General features: G+C 38.7%; 1 protein-coding gene across 2 annotated transcripts in view; it reads right to left on the bottom strand.

The window, feature by feature from the left end:
• fign (fidgetin) overlaps nucleotides 1-19,655 on the bottom strand; it is a 67,078-nt gene extending 47,423 nt beyond the window's left edge. Inside the window, exons 1-3 of one of the 2 annotated variants that reach the window (XM_077537703.1) lie at nucleotides 19,564-19,655; nucleotides 19,434-19,489; nucleotides 18,054-18,212 (exon numbers count right to left, since the gene is read on the bottom strand). The gene's annotated coding sequence lies outside the window, so the exon portion shown is untranslated. Of the gene's footprint in view, nucleotides 1-18,053; nucleotides 18,213-19,433 lie in introns of both variants that reach the window. The other variant, XM_077537704.1, reaches the window with a different exon arrangement.
• Between the last annotated feature and the right edge of the window lie 2,071 nt (nucleotides 19,656-21,726).

Below are 21,726 nucleotides of genomic sequence, written 5' to 3'. Positions count from 1 at the left end.
TTTATTGACACTCCCAGTTAAAGTTTATTATCAAACTAAATGACCAAACCAAAACAAATGTGTCAATTAGATGAATGAACCTAGCGGGCTCTAGGTGGAGGAGTGGTACCGTCGCTTGCTTTTGGTGCAGGCGGTGTGGGTTCACTTTCCTGCCTGGGAGACCATGTTTGTATGTGTGCGTGCTTGTGTGAGCGAGTGAAAAAAACAAACAAAAACAAAACATGCTAGCACAAAATGGAAACACACCATCGACGGGCTAAAACTTAGCATCGGTGGAGTGATACCGACACATATACAGTATATCTTTAGCCTCTGAGAAAAACTAGAAATATTAGCACCTTACTGAGGCACAATAGTTAGTTGACATACTATTTTTCATTTGTGCCTGTCTGTATTATACTGCCCTCCGGTGGCCAAGTCAAGCACATCAGAGGGAGCAGCACAATGAATTGAAGTCTTAAATCATGATGCCCAAACTGCATAACTCTTCACATTATTTTAAATTAAGTTATTACTTTATATGTGTATAAAGTACAATATTATTGTGTTATTGTCCTTGAAAAAAAAAAGTATTTTTTGCAGGGCTAGAGGAGAATGGAATGGATTAATGTAATTTCCATTCTTTTCAATGGGGGAAAAAATTATTTGAGATAGGTGTGAGCGTGCACACAAAAATTTAAATTGCAGCTCAAGAAGGCATGTAATAAAATATAAAAATATTCTATTTTTTTCTGGGGTTAAATTTTTTTATTTTCATTGAATGAGTGTCCAATAAAGAATTGTTTAAATGTTATATCACTTTGTAGGTTGTAAAGGGGCCAACTTTTTGGGGTAAAAATAAATGTGAACTAAGAGTGTGATAGTAGTGAAAAATGTGAAATTTTGACCTGAACAGATTCCATAGTGCATGTGTTTTTATTTGTTCTTCCCCCACTGTTAACATGCACATTACATTCCACTGTGAGATGAATAAAGCATGATCTTTTCTATCAAACATGACTGAATGCTTCCATTTAATATTTTTCCCCCTTCCAATAGAAACTTGTCTTGACCTACTGTTAAGTGTCGTATTGGATTTTCTGTACCATAGGTGAATGGAACTAAATAAAGACCGGGTTTTATCATATTATCCCATGTTTAAGTGGAAAATTCATTACTAGTTTGTTTTGACAATATTACTTGTAAGGCCACTGAGCACTATGCAGCCAAAGTTCCTCCTTTTCGTGTTTGAGTAGGGCTTAAAAACGACTGAATTGCGTCCTCTGCAAAGACGGCGGATTAATAAAAGGAGAGCAATTGTGAATGTGAAAAGAACTCAAGGTTGGCGTAGAAGCCGCTGTTTTTCTTTGACATTTTCATCATCACTAACGTGATCACTGTATTGAAAACGAGGAATTGAATGGCGCCGTGAGGGTGAGCAGGATACACGCCGCGCCATTACACGTTTCTGCACCAAGCGGATAATACTTAACAAATGCTTCCGCATGGTTAAACTGCGGCCAGTAATATTTTACATTACTATACCACTCCACTAATATCTTTGCTAAACTTTGTTGGTATTCTATGCGACCAGTACATTCAGGTGAGACTGTACTTTTCATTTGCCATCCACGAAGTAATCCAGTGAGCCTCTGCACGCACTCGCCTGCAGGTTGAGCTACTTTAAATTGTCGAGCGACCTTCCTATACCGCAATTAGCTGATGAGTTTCATCGCAGTGCCGATCAGTATCATTAGGTTGCAATCACCGCAAACACAGGGAAGCTTTTCAGAAGAGCATCTAGCTTGATGTTCAAGCACCCTTACCTTATTGGACAAATTATAATCATCAAAAGGTTTTTTTTAACGAATATCACAAGGCAATTTTCACAAGTCTGGGATGGTGAAGGAGTGAACTGGAACACGAGTTGTATCAAAAAATGAGATGAAGTGTACGGTAATATTCTACAACTGAAATCAAAGAGTTTACTGCCACCGATGTATAATGTGTATATACGTCAAGTTTTTCAACTGGTAGGTGTGAAAGGGGGCATTGCTTTGGATTTGACAGCAGCACAGCGATTAATTGGAAGTCGGACAAGTTGAGGCACATCACACTCAAACTAAGTACAAATATGTACGTATAAACAGTTTGCGTCACAGTACGGGAGTACAGTGTTGTGATCAAGGTTGAACTGGTAAAAAAATTAATTAAAAAAATCGGCCCTGGCAATTTGATTTAGACCGGCCAGTTATATTGTAAATCGATTAACGGGTCTTCTCCCTCTCTTGGGGTAAAATAAAATTAAATATCACCGTATCAACCGTATAAGACATCGGCCCACTGGACATCTGCCCTGTATGCCAGATGGCCAGTCCAGTCCTGGTTGTGATCATGAGAAGAAAAAAAATGACGCATTTCATGTAGTGAATGACGAACGGCTAGTAAAAAAGCCAATGACTTGAACCATGTGTTGAATCACAAAACATAATTACATAATAACATGGTTAGAAAGATATTTACGATTTATTTATTAAAACATCAATGTAGTTATTAAAAAAAAAAAAAGGAACCACTCATAACCCGATGTAATTTGGATTCACTCCGTTAAACAGAACAAACATTTTTTATTTTATTTTTTTGTTTACATTTGCCGCAGACGCTTTGAGGTCGGAAGTGGTAGAATCCAAATGGGAGATATCCGCCTTCCCATCGTCCTTGAATGCAGCATGATTCCACGCCAATTTTTCCATAACGAGCTAACTGCCAAGCTTGTCTCCATTTTGAACACACATTTTGGGGACAAAGATGCCACCAACACAAAGCACTGTATCAAAATGTTGTCTGTGCTGCTATGTGTTATCTTATTAAATAATATCTTATTAGATTGTGTGCCAAATGTTTTGGTCCTATATTGTAAATGTCAACAGTAACAGTAGACCAAAACACATTTCAAGATGATTTTATGTTTGTTAAGCTCTACTAGGGCAGCTTTAACAAAGACATTAGTGGAGCTAATGTAACATGTCATAGCTTTAAGCAACTAAAGCAAGACAGTAAGGGCTTGACTCAGACAGTATTTACCAACTAAAAGCCTCCATTTGCTCAAATCATAAAAACCAAAATGTGCTGTTGGCTGCATGCTGCCGAGAAGGGAGTGGGTTCGATCATGGGGTTTAGGTTAAAATTATTGTTATTCTGCAAAGAAATACACTTTGTCTCACTGGTGGAAAAGTGAAAATCTCTCCAACTCGCTGCTGACCCACGGCTGAAATTAGCAGTCACACAACAGCCTGACACCGGGAAGGCACTCTTGCCAATCATCTGCCAATCATTGGCAACAAACCAACACAGTTTTAAAACAAAGTTTTAAAACAAATTGCTGCACAGTAGATGGTGTGGCGATCCAATTAGTCGCTAATGAGTGATTTTTTTTTTCAAATAAATTTGCCTCTAAATAGAATCATTCCATGTAACTCAAAGCATACACATATTTTAAACATAAGAATCCAACTAATGACTTAAATAAGTGGTCATAATTACACTTGCTTTTGTGTTTTGACTTGTAGCCTTGGCCTCGGGGTTTAGAGAGTGAGACAAACAACAGGGTGCTCTCATTACTGACCGAAACAACATTACGACTAGTGTTTGTGCAGTTATGAAGGTTACCATCTTTATTTACGGGACCGATTGGGCAGGAGAATTTTTGCTGCTAATAGATTTTGTGCAGACATATTTTCATGATGCCGCTATCAGACGGGTGACACATGTGTAACCTCGGTCTCCAGCCTGGTCCACTTAGGGGCAACCCTATTGGGGGGGGCGGCGGCGCTAAACAACCCCAATGTGCTGTTTTTCCAGCCAGCGAGGCTGTCATTACTGCGTTACCATGGAAAAGATGTGTCACAAATACAGTTTTAACAAGGGTGGTTAGCTCCGAACGGCTCGAAATGGGCTAACTGGGCCTTGCTCCGCCGCTTGTGTAATGAATTCCATATCGGCTCCTTTCCACAGTATATAGGACATATCTAATTGTTCTCGTGATGTGGCGACTGGCAGAAGCTAATGGACAAAGCGCATCACGTCCGCCCACTGTTCTCTCCCCCACCCCGCCCGCCCGGGTTGTGTTCGTCTTTTAAAACCGCAATTATCAGGCGATTAACACGTTGATTCTGCCGCAACAGGGTGTGCTGTGAAAACGCATGTTGTTTCCAAAGGCGCTTGGCTGCTTACCATCTCTCAAGGTGACAGAAATATTGCAGATCTTGCACGACAGTGAAGGGCGCCGGACAGGCCGGGCTGTGTGTGGCTTATGAATGTGAAAGTCACTGCAGTTTGGCCTTCCTCTCTGTTTTTACTGCCCCACGCCGGCAGATCAGCTTTACTCAGCAGATTCCTCTCCGGTGGGAAACACAGGCGGGCTGCAGGTGGCTGAAAACAGTCTCACATGGCTAAATCCCTACTGTCCTAATGTTAATTATTGATCAGTTGATCAAGAGAGATGAAGAGATTTTTTTTTTTTTGTAAGTGAGAGCTCTGACTTGTCTTGTGAGAGCTGCCAAAAGATCAATACTTTCAATCATGCCAGAGAGCTCTTGTGTCAGTCACGCTGAGTAAGGTGATTACAATTGAGTCTTAAGACAATGAAGAACTTCACGGGGCTTCCTCAGGCACACTCAGCCTCCTCTCAGGGAGCCTGATGAAGTCAGAGCGGCTAAATAGACCTGCAAACCACTTAAACGCGCACACTGAGAGGCTGACACCAGCCAAACTGTCTGGTTCAAGCCTGTGCGCAAACACAATGTTGCACACGAACCCGTAAGAGACACGAGAACAAGATGTGGGTCGATATCGCGATCACGCAATCATCATGAAAATGCAGCTGGATAAATAAGCTCTGAGGCCAAACAATTACACACGTAGGAATTAGGGCTGCACAATATATCGAAAAAACATCAATACCGCGATATTGGCCTATGCAATATGTATATGGCAAAGACATGCAATAAGTTTGAAATGGAATTTTATGCTTTAATCTGAATTTGACCGTCAGACTGGCAGGTTTACCCGTTTGACATTTATTAAACATGACAAAAAGGAGAGAAAAAAAACATTCATAAATTTTTTATGGATTGCTAAACCATACAGAACGCTTTGATGCAGCCTCTGAACTGAGGAGAACGATTGATTACGATTACGATTACGATTACAAAAACAGCCAGCGGGTGGCAGCAGAGTATAAGAGATCAACCAGGACCATATTGCAACAAGCTGTTTTCCCCACAGTTTTAAACAGATTTGTGAATAATGATGAAACTTAGCTATATTCTAATGCTAATTGCTGCAAAGAGGAAACAGATAGAAATATACTTTTTTTTTTCCTGATGAAAGAAGAGACTAATCTTTCTATCGGTAGGTTTCAAATATTTATAGCAATATTACACAATATTCTGTGGGCCGTGCAAAAATCAGTTAAAATCCAGTAAAAGAGCCCGGAGCGAAGGGGGTCGCTTCAGTGAAAATGGCTGGGAGTGAATGAGTTAATACGTCTTTGCGAAATTGCGTCTAAGCGCAGCATTTCTCGCACTGGATCGAATCGTACCATTTGTGATTAAAGTAAAAACTACAAGCCCACGTACTGGACATCAACAATCATCAACCCAAACGACAATGAGAGGATGCCTCGTCTCTCCTTGTAAGCGAGGAAACAAAGATGCACTAATAGCTTTGTGTTGCGCATGGTTGTGTGTCTTTAGCGTTGCGCTGTGTGTGTGACACCAGCCTTTCACGGAGCAGGTGACTTGTTAGTACTCTAAGCAACAACGGGAACAGATGTGTCCCTGACAGTGGATGGATGGTCAGGGTCCATCTGGTCAGTGCAGCCCTGGACAGGAATGATGAATACAGCTTCATCAGTGAATAGCTGTCATCAATCGCGGGGCCGTGGCGACGGCCGCTGACAGCCGCGCGCCAGCGCCGGGCCCCAGGTGTGGCGACGGGAGAGCGGACGGGCTCTGGAATGCGGGTCAATCAGCCCAGTTATATATATATCGCAATGTAAAGCAAGTGAAGAGCATTCCTTTGTATGGCGGGTGGGCTTGTTGGTCGACAGAAGCGCAGATTCGGTCTTAGATTTATTTCAATGAAGGGGCTGTTAGCGCGCTAAGGACGAGCACCGGGCGTCTAGACAAGTCATGGCTCCACATTGTCTTCGCCGGCGGTCCCAAATGAAATGTGCTGCATCCTTGTCTGCCTCGGTGCATAGACATGAAGAGGTACTAAAACGGCGACCTTGCACAACGCCATTCTGAATATGTTATGGCCCCCGCTTTCCTTGAACTGTCACAACTTTAAATCGACCACTTCTAATGGTTTCATACACTGCGTGCTCATCTTTATGCAGGACAGCCCACCTGCTCTTAGCCTTGAAGGAATGCTACATTAACACACTGTACATACTTCCAAATGTTGTTGAGAAAAGACAAATAGCCTAAATAATTGCGGCAAATATCTTCTACCCATATGGCCGGGAACCTTGTGGTGGGTGTGTTGTATGCCCTCGATGTCAATGAGAAAAACAAAATGTACTGAATTTTTCCCAGGAAACTACAGCTAAAACGGGGAGAAATACAGCAAATTCATGGTCTTAAAGTTGCAATTCTACGGACGCGTTATAAGCGCATTTGAAAATTGGAAAATTGTTCATTGTTTATTCGTAACTTTTATGATTTATTATTATGTCTGCAATGCATGATTTATGTTCAGCATTTTTTTTCCCATAATGCAACGGGGTATCATTGACTTGCGCAAGTAATAGCTGATGGGAAAATATGGTATGTTTGTAGCATTTAGCATAGAAGTACAATCAAACGTACTTGTACGTTCTCAAACGTATTTAAATAGGTTCAAACGTACTCGCAAATGCGTTCAAACGTACTGGCCAGCCAAAAATGTTTACTCCACATAGGCAGTTCCATGCCTCCGTACAATTCAGTAGGATCTTTATATATATATATATATATATATATATATATATATATATATATATATATATATATATATATATATATATATATATATATATATATACTAGGGGTGTGAATTGCCTAGTACCTGACGATTCGATTCGTATCACGATTCACAGGTCACGATTCGATTCGATACCGATTAATCCCGATACGAATTTATAAGTCGATTGTTGCGATTTTTTTTCATTAAAATTTAGAAAATACTAATCAGTAAGCTTGTTGGGTGTAAGATTTATATGAAAATGTATTATTTATTTATCTGAAATTTCAGTCTTATAGAGGTTGTAATTTGTTTCATGTTTGAACAGCATTGAAATAAAATATTAAGGCTTAATGTTCCGTTCATATAACATTCTTCCATGCTTAAGGTGTGAATCCTAAAAAAAATAAATAAAAAAAAAATAAAAAAAAAATATAAAAAAATCGATTTTGCCGATTATTGAATCGATTCGAGAATCGCGCGATGTAGTATCGCGATATATCGCCGAATCGATTTTTTTTAACACCCCTAATATATACATTTTAAATTGATTTAATATCGGCTGTCAGATATTTCCAAAAAGACCAATGTCATTATTCATCAAAATGCTGGGAATTTCGGGAGTTTGCAAACGGCCGGCCCATTCCAGGCCGGAATTTTCTTTCGCGCATCAAGCTTGCAGTACAACATTACTTCCTCTCATGTGGCATGGCTTAATTAAATGCGGGAATATATATTCTTTGCATCGCAGCTCAAATAATTATAAATTGCAGATATTTTTATTACCCAATACAGTATATTGATTTTAATACATTTTAAATGCTACCATCATCTCCAAATACAAGCAAATATTTTGATGAATTCACTCTTCAAGTGATCAAAAACGTAAGTATGGGTTAATTTGCTTCAGTTGCACTCTACATAATGAGTACACACATTAAAGTTATGTAGAGTGCGTACCGTACATAAACAAACGCAGCCGCAATCTTTCTGACAATATATGTTGCCTTTCTATGCGACCAAGTAACGGCATAGAAATAGCTCAACTTATATTAAACTCTTATTGCAAACCTTGATCAAACATCCACTTAAAGATGTGCCTGTAGGTCAGCGCGTGCATGTATAGGCGGATTTATACTTTGTGACAGCCCCAGTTTAGTTGATGTGCTGCTGTGTGACGTTTCTCTTATAATGGGCTTGCTGGGGGTCGCCGGTGTTTACATTAAGCAGCACTACTGGCTCTAATTAGAGTTAATTCCAGAAGCATTTGTAGGAAGTGCTCGTGAATGACAAGCAAGCCCATTTTACACGTGTTTACAAATACAACTGATGGGATTAAGGAATAGATTGTGTACGACCACCATTAGGTTATAATAATCCTTTGTTGGGGTGTAATTCGAAAGCGGGATGCAATGCAAACACATTTTAAATCTGTTTTGTTTTTTTACCTTTAAAATGACCATTGTGACATTTTTTTTCCTTGGTATTGAATGCTAGCAGCAATATTGATACACCTACATTTGAATGACGTCCAACTCAAGAGCTGAATCAAAAGCTCTGCACTGACAAAGATAGTTAAAATGGCAGCATTGAGCTCCACCAAGGTTGAACCGCCAACAAAAGCGATTTGTGTTAACAGCTCACTTCCTGGTTCACCAAAGAGATGGCAAATCGATAGAACCAAGCTGTTTTTTTACATTCTGAGATAAGTGTTACTGCTCCATAATGACTCTAACCTCAAAAAGACAACATTAGGTAGCAATGTGTATTTTTCGCTTTATTATCCTATACCTCCTGGTTGGCGGAGAATGAATTAGGGCAGTGACTCTCAGAACTCAAAAGAATTCAATGTTCAAAAATGTGTATAATGTAAAAGAGTTTGAACTTTTTTTTTTTTTAAATCTAGGATAGTACATTTGTTCGATTCAGTTCAATTGTTTTTATATTTAATACACATTTGCGTACATTTCTGAAAAAAAATTAAGTGCAGTTTTTATTCAACTTTAATGTGCAATTTAGTTTTAATTGCATCATCATCTAAGAACATTTTTCCCCTAAAATATAGCACAAAGTACATTTTCAAACTGTGCATAATGCTACAGTGGCTTGCAATAGTATTAAACTTTCTTTTTTCTTTTGAAGAATAAAACATCCACCTTGTTTTTTTTTTATGCAAAACGCATGACACACTGTAAACGCGGATGCATTTTAGCTCTGTTGATTAATGTGCACTGTGCTAAAAAAAAAAAAAAAAAAAAAAAAAGGATGCCAATGGGTAATAGTTAGCCCCAAGGACGAGTAGCCCATAGATCTATTTTACAAATATCTCACTCGTGACTTACTAAGAATAATTAAAACAGAAGAAGATTTATGTATGTATGTATTTATTTATTTGTTTATTTATTTCCACATAACTTGGTGCATGTTTCTTAATGTTCCAAATAGTCTGTATTTTGTTGAAAATTTGTTTTTTATTGTGTTCAATGGGGGGGGGAATACTGTTATATTATGCATATAATTTCAAAAAAGGACATTTTGGAGCTGTAATTTTAATGCCGCAACATTTTTGCTCACAGTTATCATACAGTGAAACTGTAATATCGACCCATGCCTTTGTGCAAGTGCGTTTTACTGTTCTTGTGCAAAAAATGTATGAAAAGTGGATCAGGGACGTGACTCTCCTTTCCCACATGTGAGGGCATTGCATGAAGTAAGTTTGCTGTAAAGCTCCATTCAAACGGCGCAAACGCTGACAGAATCTGCAACGTGTGATTGGGGAAAAATAATGACAACGGAATAGATGATAGTTTGTGGCATTACCTAACCTAATTAGCATCACAGTGAGGATTAATAAAGCGACTGTTTTACCACTGTGCGCTACTTCAGCAAAGAGAGGCTGTGTAAGCCGGCAGAGAGGCGGTTTTGTACATTTCTGCTGCCCTGTCGTTTTCTCTGCGGGGTGTCTCCTGGGAAAATCAAGGGAAGGGGGGAGGTCGCGGGGGCGGGGGGGTGGCCGCTCGCTCTGCAAACACACATGCACAGGCATCGCATCTCTAAAAGGCATCGCAATGTCGGCACGCTGATGCTGCTTATGTGTGATTAAGCATCTGCCTCCAAACAGCCCATACGTCTGATGACCCTGTTTGGTGTGTATCTCTGAGGCGTTGTAGCACTCTCTCTCTCTCTCCCTCTCCTGCAACCTTCACCCCCCCCCTCCAGCATGTTTTTCCCCCCGCACCCCTCCCAGATGCCACGGACGACTGTCTCAACAAGAATCGCTCCCATGTAAGAGGCGAGGCATTGCAGGCATTGCTTTGTGAGGCTGCCAGAAACTGACATTAATCCACTTTTTCTTCAATAGACTGACAAGAGCATGGGATGGGAGGTGTCACACTTTGACAGTGCGGAGGGAAACTTGGGCTCTGACAGGCCTGCTAAAGCGCCGCCGCCGCCGCCTGTAACAGTCAGAGAAACACAAATTGGAGATCCAGGGGAGATGATCTGTAAAGAACGTACGCGGCCGTAGTGTTAAAGTACAGCTGACTCAGAGAGTTGGGAGAAATATAAACCCAAGCGCTGGTGTGTTATATTTGTCCTTAAACACTCAACGACGCTCTTTATGTGACATTATTAAACCAGGATTTCTGGTGGTGAAGGAATTTATTTCAGTGAAATTAAGGATAGAATTACAACACATTTTGAAGTTAACGAATATTCATTGTATCGGACCAGCATAATATCAATAAATGAACCCAGTATGGCTTTACAATTACATGTTACAAATTTTAGCATTACTTTAAAGGGATACTTGACTCATTTAGCCATTTTCGGCAATAAGACATTAATTTTTTTATATAATTTGATATCTTCATTGTTTTTCATGCACAATTAATACCTTTAAAAAGACATTTGCCACTAGCCGTCAACTGGAAATGAGATCACATCCAATCATGGCTCAGTTTGTCATGATTGGTCGTTACCAGAGCTCCGAGCACCTATGATGTCATTTTCAGTTGACAGCAAGTGGCAAAATGTGTTTTTAAAGGTTTTAATTATATATGGAAAAATAATGTTATAAAACTAATTCTAGATAAAATAATAACTTTTTATTGCTAAAACTTAACTTCTCTGCTAATTTCCCATGGCCTGTCTATGGAGTTTTGAACTATTTGTTAGCATTACGCCGGCAGAGTTTCGTTTTACGGATTTACATGGTTTGCTTGAAAATTTATGTTTAATTCTCATATGTTTTATCTGTCAGTTTTTACTTCAACTCGGAGTGATGCATAAGAGCATTTGAAGAGCCGAGCGTGCGAGTCTTTTCTTCTTTTCCTCAAAGTGACATTTTATGATAGTAACCCATTTCTTGCAAAGTGCCAAGGTGCTAAGGAATACTTTAGAACTGTTTTAATTGTGTTTCAACAAGTTTAAATGTGTGTAAAGCACGTGCGAGTGGTCAAACTTTTTTTTAAAGTTTTTTTTTTTTTTTTACGGTCTCTCTATATCATAAATTTTCAGCTATCAGAGATTGTTGTGGAACATAACACACTGTGTTCTTTTTCGTAATAAACCCATCACTTTACAGCCTTGAAAGATGAATTAGATGTGAGTGTTGCAAAGCTCTAAACACCAAAAGTGGGACACAACATGAAGTTGAAAATATGTTGGTGATGTTTCAAACAAGCAGATCAACACCTAAGATCCACACAGTAAATAATACTATTACAATATCTTCATTGTTGCTATTGGATCTGAATTGTGGCAATATAATATATAAATGTATACTATGTCTTCCCCACCTCTTCATTTGCGACATTTAAAAGGTTAGAAAAAGGATGAAACTGTTGTTCTGAATAAGATTCTTAGAATTAAATGTATTAATTAGTTATTGGCAAATGAGGCCCATTTTCTGCCATTCAAGCAAAATTTCCAGGGTGAAGATTCCAAACTGTTTCTGTTTATAATTATCCAATGAAGGATGTAAGACGTTGGAGGTAATGTGCTGTGTAATCTGAAGCCACTCAGCTGTTTGTCAAGCGAGAGTGTGTCACATCTTGGTTGGCTTCAAACAAAAAACGCTCCATCTCGCTGACATGTGCAGGAATGTTGAGTTTCACCAGGAGCCCTTCAATATGTATTAGACCATGTGGGGACAATTGCTTTATTAAGAGGAATTTGACCAGGTCAGATGCAAAGATTAATTACATGCGCTATATGAGCAATTTTCCTCAGACAACCACATTATGCAGCAACATAACTCAATTTTCACAACACCTGTGCAGCTGCCGGGCTGTAATGATGCAGGACTCCTGTTTTTTTAAAACATGGACGTTTACTCGATTACTTTAAAATCCATCATTCGATTAGGCCACAACATTAGGTACATGCCGGTTATCTAATCTAATAAGTCATGTAAAAAGTGTGCCTACATTAAAAATAATAAAGCTGCTAATAGTGTGAGTATGAGTGGCTTGAATTAATTGAATTGATCAACTATGTGGAAATGAGTGATTCATTCATTCATTCATTTAAAATTTTTAATGGGATGGACCACAGGGGAGATCTTACGTCATCTTGCTCACAAACTATAGTTGCAACTGAACAACAACAGTCAAGTAGTGTGCTCGATTTTTCCTCAATTGTTTCAAGACATCATTAATTAATCAATAATTCCTTATAATCGACAAGATTCTGTGCCAAGACAGAGCACATGGATGTCTTCACTTTGCTGCTTACAGCCCGTAGGGGACATATTGGCACCGTATCTGGGGAATGCTGTGATTAATTCATTGGCATTGCAGCTCTTAATTATTTTCCTTGGTTTGAGCTTTGCCACATTTCTTAGCATTCGCGCAATTCGGACGGAACGGTAAATTCTAGGGCTGGGCATGAATGACAAATTGTGTAGCTAATTAGCTGGTCAAAATGTGTCATAACATGTTCAGAGACAACTGTTTGGATGGTCCTTAAGTCTCCATACGTATGGCATACCGAACACGGTTCATTCGAGCGAAAAACCGAAAGTAGTTATGGGAATATTTAGCCGGCTAACATTGTGCTAGCAACAAACAAAAGCGAGTTTTGCAAATTTGGGCACCAGTCAAGCTAGCTTAGCGCTAGCTACGATGAAGTCAGCAGCAACATACTGTAGCTGGATTCAAATTGTGACAAAGAGAAAAAGCATCCTTTGTTCTATCGTTAGCCAGCAAAAAGACAAAAAATGTAAGTTGTTAAACTAAATTGGTTAACTTTTCTATGTAGGCTACACTCCAATACGTTTCAATGAGATGAGTGAATACAGCTTTGTCAACATATGATCAAGATAAAGTGCTCTATAAGTTTCATTTACTATTTTGACAAACTGAATTGTTCCATTTGGGGACTATGATGGCTAATGGCACTAAATTCCCTTCAAGCTAGGACCATCAGCGATTTCACTTTTGATACCAATATTGTGGTGGTTCAAGCAAATATTTGGAATTGTCATGCGTCATTAATTGAATTAAAATGAATACGCGAGCACCCCTGCTGCTGATTTGAACTGTTATATATTTTCCATTGTTGCCTTATTCTCCGTACCCTGTGGGACACCAAGAACGTTCCTCGCTGCACAAAGACCAACTCGACGCCGATGGCTCGAATCAGTTGAGTCATTTGGAGGCTTTGCTTATCTAATGGTCGGGCGATGGCAGATGCCTTCATCCTGCATTAAAGTCACCCTATGAGAACGAGTGGCTGGCTCGAGACGACTACAGTAAAACCGACAATGGCAGCTCCGTTTTTTTTTTTTTTTTTCCTTCAACATTTATAGCGCCCAGCAGGTGTCAGCCACAGCAGTCGCTCTGCCCCCAATGACACCCCATGGCTGGCCATCTCTGACGCATGAAAGAGAAGCGAGGAGAGGGATGGGGCTGGGCGGGGGGTGTTAGCTGCCGCCTGGGATTAGGTACCTGAGTCTAATCTTGAGGGGCAGTGGGCTCCAGTGGCGGTAAAGTGTTTTCTGGGGGAAATTTCTCGCCGTCTCCACCAGCTGATTATTTCCAGATTTTAGTTCTGCCTGAGCGGAGATGAGATCTGCACAGTTTTTGCCAGGCGTGGTTAAGAGTTACACTCAGATGAGTTGCAAGCAGCCGTTCGCACTAGCCGTTTTCTAAATGTTAGCATCTTAAATTCTAAAGTGTTGGGGTTAAACGCGGTATGGAAAAAAATAGGCATTCAGCTCTATATGCCTTCCCCCTTCCACCCGTGTCAGCACTGCTCTGTCTACTCTTGCTCATTAACCTTGCTTGTTCTTCCACTTCATAGAACTGCTAATATGCCCGCCACCCCCAACGCTTAGAAGTCTCAGGAATCCTTTGAATGAGGGTAATACATGCAGGCACTCAAATACTGGGGAGATATTTGCCTCCACCAGAAATCACCGACATATGAACCGACGCTCACCAGTCACTTCATTAGGTACACCTACGCAAGAGTTGGATAAATAAGTCTCCTTACAAATATTTAAATAACAGTGTAAAAGTTGACTTTGAGTAGCAAGTAATTAACTTGTTTACTAAAGTAGTTTAGGAACGAGATAATTGTGGGTGCAGTGCAATTATAAAAAGTGTGATTTAAGCTATTTTTAAAATTCCATTTGATATTAAATTTAAGACTATCATCCCAATATCCAGTGTTGTCACTGTTTTGTTATCACAAGACTCAATTGGTAAATTATCTTTAAGAATCTTAATTTTGAGATTTCAGACTATTAAAATCCTGCTTACCATGTGTTAACATTTTTTTTATAGACTTTTGAAATCTTGAGTTAAGACATTTTTATGCCAGTTAAGGCTGTGTTTCACGGACGAGCAAAATCTCTCACAAGATGATCAAGACGAGAACTGGACACTCTCACTTTGTTAAATAATTACGTGCCAACAACCTTGGATAACGGATGAAGTGATTTGAGCAGCTGACTGACAATAAAATTATCATTTCACTGATCACAGTCTGATTGAGGCATTTGGATAAAATGAGGACAATAAATGAACCAATACATGATCCATTTAGCTTATTTTAATGTAAAATATATCTGATGCAAATACAGTGGTGCCTTGACAAACAAGCTGATTTTTTTTTCCTTTTTTCAACATCGTCATCTTTTATACAAACTGAGAAAAGCACCAAGTGCAGAAACAAGCCAGCTGCTGGTGCTCAACCTGTCTAAATAACAGTCAGTTTGAAATTGAAATGTGACATAGAAAATTTATATTGCACATTAATGGAAAATACATTTTGCTTCTTTCACACACAAAAAACAAAACAGTGTACTGCGCACACAATGCGGGAAAATCGCTAATCTCACAAAGGTACAAAACATGCAACTGCTAGTTACCATAGGAACTAGACTAACTATATTCATGCCCTGTTATTACAATTAACCCCTTTCAGGTCTTTGACTGTTATTTATGTAACGATTTGGATCTTGGAGTGAATTAAAATGGTAAATTTGAAGCCTCAATTGATGAGTCTGGTTTTCAAAATGTTGAGCAGATTCTTTTTTCTTATTGATTTCTAAATTACCCTTAATTATTATCATTACAATTATTTATCCCGACGCCTCACAAACCTTTTAACCACGTGTTCCCCCCTGTTTGTTCTCCAATTTGTGTCATTCTGAGCCAATCAGCTAACTAGGTTGAAATTAAGTTACAGCAAAGTCCAAATACCAATTTAGTGAGTTATAGAATGATATGGACCTTTAATTACAGTTTTTTTCAAATGTCTTAATTACATTTTGTGCAACAGTGTTCAAGATGTAGAAATATGAAATACCAATAGCCACTTGAAGGGGCGATTACTGTAACCATGACAACAAAGGAAAGGTCCTATAACTTTATTAAACTGGGAATATTAACGCCACAATCCCTCACAGCCCAACAAAGGACATATTTGATTGTAAATCATGCTAACTTTAACCAACCCACATTTGCGTCTAGTAAATTATGTTAGCTCCCTTTGGGAATGGGGGCTTAAAGTAGATTGTATATACAGTACGATGTCTTGGTCTACATGGACGTTTTAATCACATCATTTGCAGAAGATGTCGTGTTACTACGAACGCACATTTCAGGGTAGGGTCAGTTTATTTTAAGATTGCGTCAACATCGACGGGGACGAATTCAAACGTTTAAATCAACAGGAGAATGCTGGGCTTGTCTCAGAGGTCTGAAACTCATTAATTAAGCATTCAACTACTATCAATTCATTAATTTTCTATTAAAATAATAATAATAATAATAGTAGATATATATATTATACATTTACAGTATTTGAAAAACATTTTTCTATAGCTTTGCAAACAAGGAAGTAAAAACAAATTTGATAATGTGGTTGCCAAAGTGTGCACACCCTGCTAATTCTTTTAAATCATTTATTTCATTCATTTGTAAAAGGAGAAAAAAAAAACAATATAAAGCAATATTCTTCATTGTTGAATAAAAAGGAGCAGAAAGAAAACAAGTCATAAAAGGATGTGGCTCTGTTAAGAATTAAGCCAACCACATTCAAACTCATGTTCAATGGGAGTCAGCCACAATTTGTAGCCTCACCCCAAATAAAGTTCTGGTGTGCTAGGAGGCTTTTCTTTTTTTGCTGAAGTGTGAAGGTTTCCATGCTAATTGTGGCTGCCATTTCCAACTCATTCCAACTATTGGCCCAGATTTCCTAAATTTCCGGGGATTGGTGACCATCCGATCCCTGAAAAATAAACCGATCTTTCCCACCGATCCAATCTCCCTCTCAGAGGTCTGAAATAGTCAGCCACTGTCCTCTTCTGCTGAGATAATTAATTTCAAAGCTTTTTTATTATTATTCATGTGCAGTTAAAACAACCTGTTTGTATTATTTCACAGATTTTGTTCAATGTTTTCTAATGAAAAAAGATTGGAACACTGAAGGTGCATGCTGCTTGTTATGAAAAACAGAAAAAACAAATTCGAGATCGACTTTTTAAAAGATCAGGGATCGGTGATCAGATGGCAAACTGTGATAGATGCACCCCTAGTGATTCGATTTTTTAATATCAAACATACATTTTGGAATCAACATCGGCCTAAAAAAAATCCTTAACAGACGGGCCTTAATAATTTACAATATTATTACGTACAAAGGAAGATATTCTGCTGCAGCGATTTATTTTCCAACACTACTAATCACTAATAACCAAAGTTTGGGTCACACGTTGAGTACAAAGATTCTTGCTTGATTTTTCTAAGGACATCGTTTTGTTCTGTCTCCACACAATGCCCACAGTGTGTGACCATGGGTATTGTTCATAATGATTTGCTCACTGAAACACATACGGCTAACTGACTTGAGTGGGTGCCCAGACAAAAGAATCTAATTAGTAGGTGCAGAAAGAAACAGAAGGAAATCAGAATGACCCTACAATCATCGGACAAATACGCCTCCCGAAGCTTCAATTCTCCCCTTACTTAAGCATCAAGAGTATATCAAAGCTCTTTGTTGTCTCTATTCATCGCCATTTGATGGCACGTTCAACACTGTAAAACCCTCAGCGCTCGCTCTAATGATGACAAAGGAGGCCAACGTGGCAGCGAGATCCAGGGGAATTTAACAAAATCCTCATTTAAAGGTCTAATAATTAAGATATTGATTAATTAGTACTACATTGATTTACAGTCACACTTTATCAAACCATGACGCTCTAATTACAGTGCCATTATGCCACAGGCTGACCTACTCCCTTTTTTTTTTTTGTCACATGTAATGAAAAAGCATTTCTTTAACAGCCTTTTAAATTTTTGACCTGTAAAATTTTAATGGGGACTACGGTGGGTGTTGAATGTGGATTGGCAGTAAAGTCATGGGTGGCTAATGTCTGTGAGGCTGGTTAAGTGGCTGTACACACACCGGGGGCTGAAGAACCTCTCGAGAGGGATTGGTCAGGATTGCGCTGCTTCAACAAATTAGTATCCGCAAAAATACATTTCATGGTCATAACAAATCCTGCCTTTTGTAGTGTTTACGTTTCAAAAGGATGAAAACAGTAATGGGTGTACCTGCAACATGTTTTGAAGATGCGCCGCTTGCGAAAGTTATCTCAAACATGGTGAGTGGTGGGTAGTTAATGAAGAGGTGTTGAGCAGGAATTGAATATGAGGCTCCACTCCAGTGTCATAAAATGGCACTTCACCCACTCAGGAAACCACATTTTCCTCCTGAAATTCCAATGGGGACATGAGAGTGTGGTAAAAACCATCAACGCAGTTTTGCCTAAACATTGGAAAGGATCAGGGAGGGACAATCTGGGAATGTTGCACTTTTCGTGATGCCCGCTTGGCCTGCTAAGTATCAGGGAGGGACATTTTCGTCAACCCTCCTGCTGTCTGTAGGCGGAAACAAAGAGACAACCTGACTACAGGATGTATTCTTAATTTTTCCTCAACGTGGTTAACTAATTGAACGGGAATGTACAGATTTTCCATTTTCCAAAGATTTGCCTTTGCTCTTTTTGTCCGAAATACTATATAAAATGACCACAAACTAATATCAGTATTTTTTTTTTCAAGGAGCATTTTCTTTTGACTCACATTTCCATTTAAATCAAGTCCCCAAGGTAAATTTTAAGTTTCAAATAAATATATTTGCAATTTAAATGTAAATGAATAAAACTGGAGATGAGTTGCTGGTTAGATTTAATTAAAGCACAATGTGTTAGTATGTCATAGTTTTGCCCTCCAAGGTAAAAATAAATAAATAAATAAATTACTTAATTTCAAAAAATAAATAAATAAATAAATAATAATAATAATAATAATAATAATAGTTCCCATTAATCCAGATTATGGATGTGATATCACTCTTTTTGAGACCTTGAGAGCCCCATGTCAGTCTGTTTTGGAAGTTTCCCTCCTCCAACACACCTGATTCATATAATCAGGATCATCATCAGGTTTCTGCAAAGCTTGCTGCTGAGCTGATCATTTGATTCAGGTGTGTTGGAGGAGGGAGACATCTGCAACAGGCCGGTTATGGGCTCTTGAGGGCGGGACTCAGGCACCCCTGTGCTAATAATTATAATAAAAGTAAATTGAGGTTTTTAAAAATAAATATATATAACTTGTTTGGTATCTGTGCTCAGATCTTTTTTGTCATTTGTGACCAGACAGCAAACAAAAATTTCCTGTAGTGTTAGCGTACAGCTTCTGATAAGCAGGATTTAAACACCATAATCAATAACTGACATCGTGACATGAACACGAACCAATGAAGTTGGCCAATAAATCATCTCTAGGGTCAGAACATACAACAAGGGGGAAAATGCCCTTCAGGAAAATTATGTTGGTGCTGTTTATGTCTCTGTTTTCAGAATGTGCATACGTTAGCAACAGGGCGGCTAGCTTAGCATGACAAAACTCAAAACATTTGTCAGTACTCACCTTGAAGATGTAACATGGTTTCAGCACAGCTTCACACAACACGCTCACACCTTGCGCTGGAGCAAATGTATGTTATTATGAGCAATGTAAAATCCCACCTGGTATTTTAAAACAGAGAGAAATAAGTTACCTTGTGTGGAACTTGACAGCTAGACTTTTTCTTCAGTGGACGGCTGTAGGAGAGTATTTAATACTTCCGTTGTGCTAGGCGCCATCTAGTGGCGTGGATCGCGACTGATTTGTACTTCCCAAAAGCAGAATGAAATAAAATAGAAATTGGGCTAATTGATTAAAATACTTTTTTTATGTTTAGAAAATCAAATTGTTGTTGTTGCACATTGATGCAAATACATTTAATGAGAAAGAAATGTGAGGTGAATGTGCTAACCGCTTGTCTACTGTGCCACCCTGAGTAAGTAAGTAAATTTGATTTACTCTATATTGTTATTCGGACAGAGAGGACTCACAGAGTGCTTTACAAGGTTATAATAAAATAATACAGTTAAAGCTATATGAGGTCGTGTCAACAAACACGCACTAACCATTTATTGCTTGGTGGACCAAAATACGCAGAAACTTGGACTGGATGTTGGCCATATGCGAGTTTACTACTTTCTGTACATTTTTTGATAGTTCTTATGTTTTAATAACATGTCTGTGACGTGCATGTATCCAAATCCCCCAAGGATCAAGAATTATAGCCACTTTACATCCTTTTTTTTTTTTTTTGTCTTGCTGAAATCAATCCATTTTCAGGGGCTCTAACTATTTTCCAGCCTCAGAAGTCGCTCACAGTCATGTGTTTTTAATGGCAAGATTTTTACCCAAAACTCACCCGAGCATGCTTTGATGAATCTTGTTTACTGCACTGGAGCTCCATCCTGTTGGAACAAAGCAAAACCAAAAAAAAAAAAAAAAAGAAGCATACGATTGTGCAACAACAATAAAAAACCAAGATGAGGCCACACTTTTAAACAAGTTTGGCACGTTCCACTTTAAGTTGTGCCCTCTTGAGTTCACAAAACTCTCTGGTGTAAATGGAAACCCTTCAAAGACCGTATTTATTGACATTAATATAACATGAGGGAAAACCTTTACAGGTTAAAACATAATGGAGCACTTTCACATAAATATTCTTCACTTAAAGCCACCCACGTAGTTTTAAATGCTTTCCAAATGCATATTACATGATCTATTGTGTAGATAGATAGATAGATAGATAGATAGATAGACAGCATTTAAAAAGCTTGAAGCTGATATCGTTTCATATTTTAACGAGCATGATTTTGCTGCATCAGAACCTATATCCACCCCACCTTTGTTTGCACCCCGTATTTGCATTTCAAAGGCTGCCCCTGGGAAGCCGCTTTGCATATTTACATCTGATTAGCGACTTTAAATGAACATGTCAGAAAGCGAAAAGTGTTCACGGCTGACATAAAGAGGTGCCCGTGCCGGTTCCGTACCACAGGCTGCGGGAATGCTGAAACGCAAGGTGGGATTCATTATAGGATATCAAATTACACATCTTGGAGTAACAGTTTTATAACAAAAGCTCAAGTAGTAATGTAAAAAAAAAAAATGTCCTCTTATACCTTAAGAAGTGCAAAGTGCCATATTTCCTCCTGGCCTTTTTTCTGCTTCTGAAGACATACGAGACGTTTGAAGTTGAAGTAAAGCATCCGAGGAAGGTTTTACTTGAACAAATGCTTGTGTAAGAGTGGAGCTCGACGCCGATGGGAATCGAATGTCTAACTGCCTTCACAGCATCGTCTATCGCTTATTGTGTCATATTATTCTTGATTCCCATCAATAATGCATCACGCTCGGGGCGGTACTAATTGTTTCCTGCTCGTTCCGTTACTGTCAAATATTAGAGCAAGCGCCCCGGCCAAATTACGTTTATGAGTTGGCCGGGAGACCGCGATCGTGCGTGTTTTGTTTGACGTATGTTTTATTAAGTGGGTGGTCAAATAAATCAATCAATAAATAAAATGCTGGTATTCTAAGAGTTCTAGGGATAATTCCAGAGTCATTAAATTTTATTATTATTATTTTTTCCAGATTATTTCCACATTCGCTATAGGCTATCGTTATAATGTGTAAAGGGTTACTTATAATAATGTGTTCTATGTGCCTCCACTAGTCAAAAGACCGTATTCTGGTCAATATTGTGTTTGTGGAATAAGAATGAAACATATTAACTCATTTGCTCCCAATAACGTGCAAATACGTTGTTTTTTTTTATGTAAGTGTCCCAAAGACGTATTTATACGTTTATTTTATTATTATT

This window comes from Festucalex cinctus, chromosome 11 (assembly GCF_051991245.1).
Source record: "Festucalex cinctus isolate MCC-2025b chromosome 11, RoL_Fcin_1.0, whole genome shotgun sequence".
NCBI classification, from domain to species: domain Eukaryota; kingdom Metazoa; phylum Chordata; class Actinopteri; order Syngnathiformes; family Syngnathidae; genus Festucalex; species Festucalex cinctus.
The sequence above is the reverse complement of the archived record's forward strand: the minus strand, read 5'-3'. Positions and strand labels throughout refer to the sequence as shown.